We start from the raw sequence: 8,750 nt of genomic DNA on the forward strand, positions 1-8,750 counted from the left end.
ACTCAAACACAGTCTTAAGACACACTCACACACAGACACAGTCTTAACACACACAGCCACACAGTCTTAACACACACAGACACACAGTCTTAACACACTCAGACACACAGTCTTAACACACTCAGACACACAGTCTTAACACACTCAGACACACAGTCTTAACACACTCAGACACACAGTCTTAACACACACAGACACACAGTCTTAAGACACACAGCCACACAGTCTTAACACACACAGACACACAGTATTAACACACTCAGACACACAGACACACAGTCTTAACACACTCAGACACTCAGACTGTAACACTGTAATCATCAGTCTTAACACTTGGTCCCACTGTAACACTGTAATCATCAGTCTTAACACTTGGTCCCACTGTAACACTGTAATCATCAGTCTTAACACTTGGTTCCACTGTAACATTGTAATCATCAGTCTTAACACTTGGTCCCACTGTAACACTGTAATCATCAGTCTTAACACTTGGTCCCACTGTAACATTGTAATCATCAGTCTTAACACTTGGTCCCACTGTAACACTGTAATCATCAGTCTTAACACTTGGTCCCACTGTAACACTGTAATCATCAGTCTTAACACTTGGTTCCACTGTAACATTGTAATCATCAGTCTTAACACTTGGTCCCACTGTAACACTGTAATCATCAGTCTTAACACTTGGTCCCACTGTAACATTGTAATCATCAGTCTTAACACTTGGTCCCACTGTAACATTGTAATGATCAGTCTTAACACTTGGTCCCACTGTAACATTGTAATCATCAGTCTTAACACTTGGTCCCACTGTAACACTGTAATCATCAGTCTTAACACTTGGTCCCACTGTAACATTGTAATCATCAGTCTTAACACTTGGTCCCACTGTAACATTGTAATCATCAGTCTTAACACTTGGTCCCACTGTAACATTGTAATCATCAGTCTTAACACTTGGTCCCACTGTAACACTGTAATCATCAGTCTTAACACTTGGTCCCACTGTAACATTGTAATGATCAGTCTTAACACTTGGTCCCACTGTAACACTGTAATCATCAGTCTTAACACTTGGTCCCACTGTAACACTGTAATCATCAGTCTTAACACTTGGTCCCACTGTAACATTGTAATCATCAGTCTTAACACTTGGTCCCACTGTAACATTGTAATCATCAGTCTTAACACTTGGTCCCACTGTAACATTGTAATCATCAGTCTTAACACTTGGTCCCACTGTAACACTGTAATCATCAGTCTTAACACTTGGTCCCACTGTAACATTGTAATCATCAGTCTTAACACTTGGTCCCACTGTAACATTGTAATCATCAGTCTTAACACTTGGTCCCACTGTAACATTGTAATCATCAGTCTTAACACTTGGTCCCACTGTAACATTGTAATCATCAGTCTTAACACTTGGTCCCACTGTAACATTGTAATCATCAGTCTTAACACTTGGTCCCACTGTAACACTGTAATCATCAGTCTTAACACTTGGTCCCACTGTAACACTGTAATCATCAGTCTTAACACTTGGTCCCACTGTAACACTGTAATCATCAGTCTTAACACTTGGTCCCACTGTAACATTGTAATCATCAGTCTTAACACTTGGTCCCACTGTAACATTGTAATCATCAGTCTTAACACTTGGTCCCACTGTAACATTGTAATCATCAGTCTTAACACTTGGTCCCACTGTAACATTGTAATCATCAGTCTTAACACTTGGTCCCACTGTAACACTGTAATCATCAGTCTTAACACTTGGTCCCACTGTAACACTGTAATCATCAGTCTTAACACTTGGTCCCACTGTAACATTGTAATCATCAGTCTTAACACTTGGTCCCACTGTAACATTGTAATCATCAGTCTTAACACTTGGTCCCACTGTAACACTGTAATCATCAGTCTTAACACTTGGTCCCACTGTAACATTGTAATGATCAGTCTTAACACTTGGTCCCACTGTAACACTGTAATCATCAGTCTTAACACTTGGTCCCACTGTAACACTGTAATCATCAGTCTTAACACTTGGTCCCACTGTAACATTGTAATCATCAGTCTTAACACTTGGTCCCACTGTAACATTGTAATCATCAGTCTTAACACTTGGTCCCACTGTAACATTGTAATCATCAGTCTTAACACTTGGTCCCACTGTAACACTGTAATCATCAGTCTTAACACTTGGTCCCACTGTAACATTGTAATCATCAGTCTTAACACTTGGTCCCACTGTAACATTGTAATCATCAGTCTTAACACTTGGTCCCACTGTAACACTGTAATCATCAGTCTTAACACTTGGTCCCACTGTAACATTGTAATCATCAGTCTTAACACTTGGTCCCACTGTAACATTGTAATCATCAGTCTTAACACTTGGTCCCACTGTAACATTGTAATCATCAGTCTTAACACTTGGTCCCACTGTAACACTGTAATCATCAGTCTTAACACTTGGTCCCACTGTAACATTCATCCAGTAGAAGATGTATTCTGAAGATCCGGTTGCCGGGACACAGGACCAATTAGGGTTCTTTGGGTTGTCCTCATAGGAGAACCCTTTGAAGAACCCTTTTTGGTTCCAGGTAGAACCCTCTTGGGTTCCATATAGAACCGTTTCCACAGAGGGTTCTACCTGGAACCATTAGGTTATCCTGTGGGGAAGAACCCTCTTGGGTTCCATGTAGAACCGTTTCCACAGAGGGTTCTACCTGGAACCATTAGGTTATCCTGTGGGGACAGCCGAAGAACCCTATGGTAAGCTATTTTTCTAAGTGTGCAGTTCAACCACTCTGCTCTGATGGCACCATGTGTCTGTCTGTGTGTGTCTGGCTATCACTCACCAACATGACGTAGGGAGCACAACTATTAAACGTACTGATGCAAGACCCTCCTATAGGATATAGATATAGAGTGAAATAGAAGAGATAGACGGCAGCAGACAGGGACTGTAGATATAGATATAGAGTGAAATAGAAGAGATAGAGAGACGGCAGCAGACAGGGACTGTAGATATAGATATAGAGTGAAATAGAAGAGATAGAGAGACGGCAGCAGACAGGGACTGTAGATACAGAAGAGATAGATAGATCTAGAGAGAAGATAGCAGACAGGGATTCTCAGAGGGGTGATGTGGCAAGCACAGGTGTAGAGCTGAATAGAGAGAGACGGCAGCAGACAGGGACTGTAGATATAGATATAGAGTGAAATAGAAGAGATAGAGAGACGGCAGCAGACAGGGACTGTAGATATAGATATAGAGCACAGGTGTAGAGCTGAATAGAGAGAGACGGCAGCAGACAGGGACTGTAGATATAGATATAGAGCACAGGTGTAGAGCTGAATAGAGAGAGACGGCAGCAGACAGGGACTGTAGATATAGATATAGAGCACAGGTGTAGAGCTGAATAGAGAGAGACGGCAGCAGACAGGGACTGTAGATATAGATATAGAGCACAGGTGTAGAGCTGAATAGAGAGAGAGCCATAGAGAAAATGATGAGAATGTGAATAGTGTTGTTTTGTCCTCTGCGGGCAAAGACAGACCAGACAGAGTGATGTCTTGCAGGGGGAAGGACATTTAGTGTGACACCTCCATTTGACAGAGGGCATCTGTCTTTCCTCACCTCACAAGCACAGCAAGGACAGAGAGCGAGAGAGAGAGAGAGAGAGAGAGAGAGAGAGAGAGAGAGAGAGAGAGAGAGAGAGAGAGAGAGAGAGAGAGAGAGAGAGAGACAGAGAGAGACAGAGGGAGAGAGAGAGAGAGAGAGAGAGAGAGAGAGAGAGAGAGAGAGAGAGAGAGAGAGAGAGAGAGAGAGAGAGAGAGAGAGAGAGAGAGAGAGAGAGAGAGAGAGAGAGAGAGAGAGAGAGAGAGAGAGAGAGAGAGAGAGAGAGAGAGAGAGCGAGAGAAAGATTTGAGAGCGGGCAGAGACAGAGAGAGAGAGAGAGAGAGAGAGAGAGAGAGAGAGAGAGAGAGAGAGACAGAGAGAGACAGAGAGAGACAGAGGGAGAGGAGAGAGAGAGAGAGAGAGAGAGAGAGAGAGAGAGAGAGAGAGAGAGAGAGAGAGAGAGAGAGAGAGAGAGAGAGAGAGAGAGAGCGAGAGAAAGAGTGAGAGCGGGCAGAGACAGAGAGAGAGGAGAGAGAGAGAGTGAGAGAGAGAGTGAGCAGAGGGGGGTGAGAGAGTTACAGCATCATGTTACAACAAATGGAAAGAGGAGGAGTCTAATTAATACTTATGAAATACCTCCAGTGCCTTCAGAAAGTATTCATACCCCTTGACTTTTTCCACATGTTGTTGTGTTACTGGTCTGTATTTGTAATAGGAGATGTTGTGTTACTGGTCTGTATTTGTAATAGGAGATGTTGTGTTACTGGTCTGTATTTGTAATAGATTACATTGAGATGTTGTGTTGCTGGTCTGTATTTGTAATAGATTACATTGAGATGTTGTGTTACCGGCCTGTATTTGTAATAGATTACATTGAGATGTTGTGTTACTGGTCTGTATTACAGTCTGTAACAGATTACATTGAGATGTTGTGTTACTGGTCTGTATTTGTAATAGATTACATTGAGATGTTGTGTTACTGGTCTGTATTTGTAATAGATTACATTGAGATGTTGTGTTACTGGTCTGTATTTGTAATAGATTACATTGAGATGTTGTGTTACTGGTCTGTATTTGTAATAGATTACATTGAGATGTTGTGTTACTGGTCTGTATTTGTAATAGATTACATTGAGATGTTGTGTTACTGGTCTGTATTTGTAATAGATTACATTGAGATGTTGTGTTACTGGTCTGTATTTGTAATAGATTACATTGAGATGTTGTGTTACTGGTCTGTATTACTGGTCTGTATTTGTAATAGATTACATTGAGATGTTGTGTTACTGGTCTGTATTTGTAATAGATTACATTGAGATGTTGTGTTACTGGTCTGTATTTGTAATAGATTACATTGAGATGTTGTGTTACTGGTCTGTATTTGTAATAGATTACATTGAGATGTTGTGTTACTGGTCTGTATTTGTAATAGATTACATTGAGATGATGTTACTGGCCTGTATTTGTAATAGATTACATTGAGATGTTGTGTTACTGGTCTGTATTACAGTCTGTATTTGTAATAGATTACATTGAGATGTTGTGTTACTGGTCTGTATTTGTAATAGATTACATTGAGATGTTGTGTTACTGGTCTGTATTTGTAATAGATTACATTGAGATGTTGTGTTACTGGTCTGTATTTGTAATAGATTACATTGAGATGTTGTGTTACTGGTCTGTATTTGTAATAGATTACATTGAGATGTTGTGTTACTGGTCTGTATTTGTAATAGATTACATTGAGATGTTGTGTTACTGGTCTGTATTTGTAATAGATTACATTGAGATGTTTTGTTACAGCCTGTATTTGTAATAGATTACATTGAGATGTTGTGTTACTGGCCTGTATTTGTAATAGATTACATTGAGATGTTGTGTTACTGGTCTGTATTACAGTCTGTATTTGTAATAGATTACATTGAGATGTTGTGTTACTGGTCTGTATTTGTAATAGATTACATTGAGATGTTGTGTTACTGGTCTGTATTTGTAATAGATTACATTGAGATGTTGTTTTACTGGTCTGTATTTGTAAAAGATTACATTGAGATGTTGTGTTACTGGTCTGTATTTGTAATAGATTACATTGAGATGTTGTGTTACTGGTCTGTATTTGTAATAGATTACATTGAGATGTTGTTTTACTGGTCTGTATTTGTAATAGATTACATTGAGGTGTTGTGTTACTGGCCTGTATTTGTAATAGATTACATTGAGATGGCGTGTTACTGGTCTGTATTTGTAATAGATTACATTGAGATGTTGTGTTACTGGTCTGTATTTGTAATAGATTACATTGAGATGTTGTATTACAGTCTGTATTTGTAATAGATTACATTGAGATGTTGTGTTACGGGTCTGTATTTGTAATAGATTACATTGAGATGTTTTGTTACAGCCTGTATTTGTAATAGATTACATTGAGATGTTGTGTTACTGGTCTGTATTTGTAATAGATTACATTGAGATGTTGTATTACAGTCTGTATTTGTAATAGATTACATTGAGATGTTGTGTTACTGGTCTGTATTTGTAATAGATTACATTGAGGTGTTGTGTTACTGGCCTACACATTACCCCATAATGTCAAAGTGGAATTATGTTTTTACAAATGTTGTTTTTTTTAAATGAAAAGCTGAATTGATTCAATAAGACCCCTTTGTTTTGAGCCTAAATAAGTTCAGGAGTAAAAATGTGCTGAACAAGTCACATAAGTTGCAAAGACTCAGTCTGTGTGCAATAACAGTGTTTAACATGGGGCGGCAGGGTAGCCTAGTGGTTAGAGTGTAGGGGCGGCAGGGTAGCCTAGTGGTTAGAGTGTAGGGGCGGCAGGGTAGCCTAGTGGTTAGAGTGGAGGGCGGCAGGGTAGCCTAGTGGTTAGAGCGGAGGGACGGCAGGGTAGCCTAGTGGTTAGAGTGTAGGGGCGGCAGGGTAGCCTAGTGGTTAGAGTGTAGGGACGGCAGGGTAGCCTAGTGGTTAGAGCGGAGGGGCGGCAGGGTAGCCTAGTGGTTAGAGCGGAGGGACGGCAGGGTAGCCTAGTGGTTAGAGTGTAGGGGCGGCAGGGTAGCCTAGTGGTTAGAGTGTAGGGACGGCAGGGTAGCCTAGTGGTTAGAGTGTAGGGGCGGCAGGGTAGCCTAGTGGTTAGAGTGTAGGGGCGGCAGGGTAAGAATGTGTTCTTAACTGACTTGCCTGGTTAAATAAAGGTTAAAAAAATATATAACACTGTATGTATTAACTAAGGTAGGATAACACTGTATGTATTAACTAAGGTAGGATAACACTATGTATTAACTAATGTAGGATAACACTGTATGTATTAACTAAGGTAGGATAACACTATGTATTAACTAAGGTAGGATTACACTGTATGTATTAACTAAGGTAGGATTACACTGCATGTATTAACTAAGGTAGGATAACACTGTGTATTAACTAAGGTAGGATAACACTGTGTATTAACTAAGGTAGTATGATTAACACTGCATGTATTAACTAAGGTAGGATAACACTGTATTGTATTAACTACGGTAGGATAACACTGTATGTATTAACTAACTGTATGTAAGGTAGGATAACACTGTGTGTATTAACTACTTTAGGATAACACTGTGTATTAACTATGGTAGGATAACACTGTGTATTAACTAAGGTAGGATAACACTGTGTATTAACTAAGGTAGGATAACACTGTGTATTAACTAAGGTAGGATTACACTGTGTATTAACTAAGGTAGGATAACACTGTATGTATTAACTACGGTAGGATAACACTATGTATTAACTAAGGTAGGATAACACTGTATGTATTAACTAAGGTAGGATAACACTATGTATTAACTAAGGTAGGATAACACTGTGTATTAACTAAGGTAGGATAACACTGTATGTATTAACTAAGGTAGGATAACACTGTATGTATTAACTAAGGTAGGATAACACTGTATGTATTAACTAAGGTAGGATAACACTGTATGTATTAACTAAGGTAGGATAACACTGTATGTATTAACTAAGGTAGGATAACACTGTGTATTAACTAAGGTAGGATAACACTGTATGTATTAACTAAGGTAGGATAACACTATGTATTAACTAAGGTAGGATAACACTGTGTATTAACTAAGGTAGGATAACACTGTATGTATTAACTAAGGTAGGATAACACTATGTATTAACTAAGGTAGGATAACACTGTATGTATTAACTAAGGTGATAACATGTATTCACTAAGGTAGGATAACACTGTATGTATTAACTAAGGTAGGATAACACTGTATGTATTAACTAAGGTAGGATAACACTGTGTATTAACTAAGGTAGGATAACACTGTATGTATTAACTAAGGTAGGATAACACTGTATGTATTAACTAAGGTAGGATAACACTGTATGTATTAACTAAGGTAGGATAACACTGTATGTATTAACTAAGGTAGGATAACACTGTATGTATTAACTAAGGTAGGATAACACTGTATGTATTAACTAAGGTAGGATAACACTGTGTATTAACTAAGGTAGGATAACACTGTATGTATTAACTAAGGTAGGATAACACTGTGTATTAACTAAGGTAGGATAACACTGTATGTATTAACTAAGGTAGGATAACACTGTATGTATTAACTAAGGTAGGATAACACTGTATGTATTAACTAAGGTAGGATAACACTGTGTGTATTAACTAAGGTAGGATAACACTGTATGTATTAACTAAGGTAGGATAACACTGTGTATTAACTAAGTAGGATTAACACTGTGTATTAAAGGTAGGATAACACTGTATGTATTAACTAAGGTAGGATAACACTATGTATTAACTAAGGTAGGATAACACTATGTATTAACTAAGGTAGGATAACACTGTAAGGTAGGCCAACATTAACTAAGGTAGGATAACACTGTATGTATACAGATAACACTAAGGTAGGAGGATAACACTGTATGTATTAACTAGGTAGGATAACACTGTATGTATTAACTAAGGTAGGATAACACTGTATGTATTAACTAAGGTAGGATAACACTGTATGTATTAACTAGGTAGGATAACACTGTATGTATTAACTAAGGTAGGATAACACTGTATGTATTAACTAAGGTAGGATAACACTGT

Source organism: Oncorhynchus keta, unplaced genomic scaffold (genome assembly GCF_023373465.1).
Source record: "Oncorhynchus keta strain PuntledgeMale-10-30-2019 unplaced genomic scaffold, Oket_V2 Un_contig_1640_pilon_pilon, whole genome shotgun sequence".
Classification (NCBI taxonomy): Eukaryota; Metazoa; Chordata; class Actinopteri; order Salmoniformes; family Salmonidae; genus Oncorhynchus; species Oncorhynchus keta.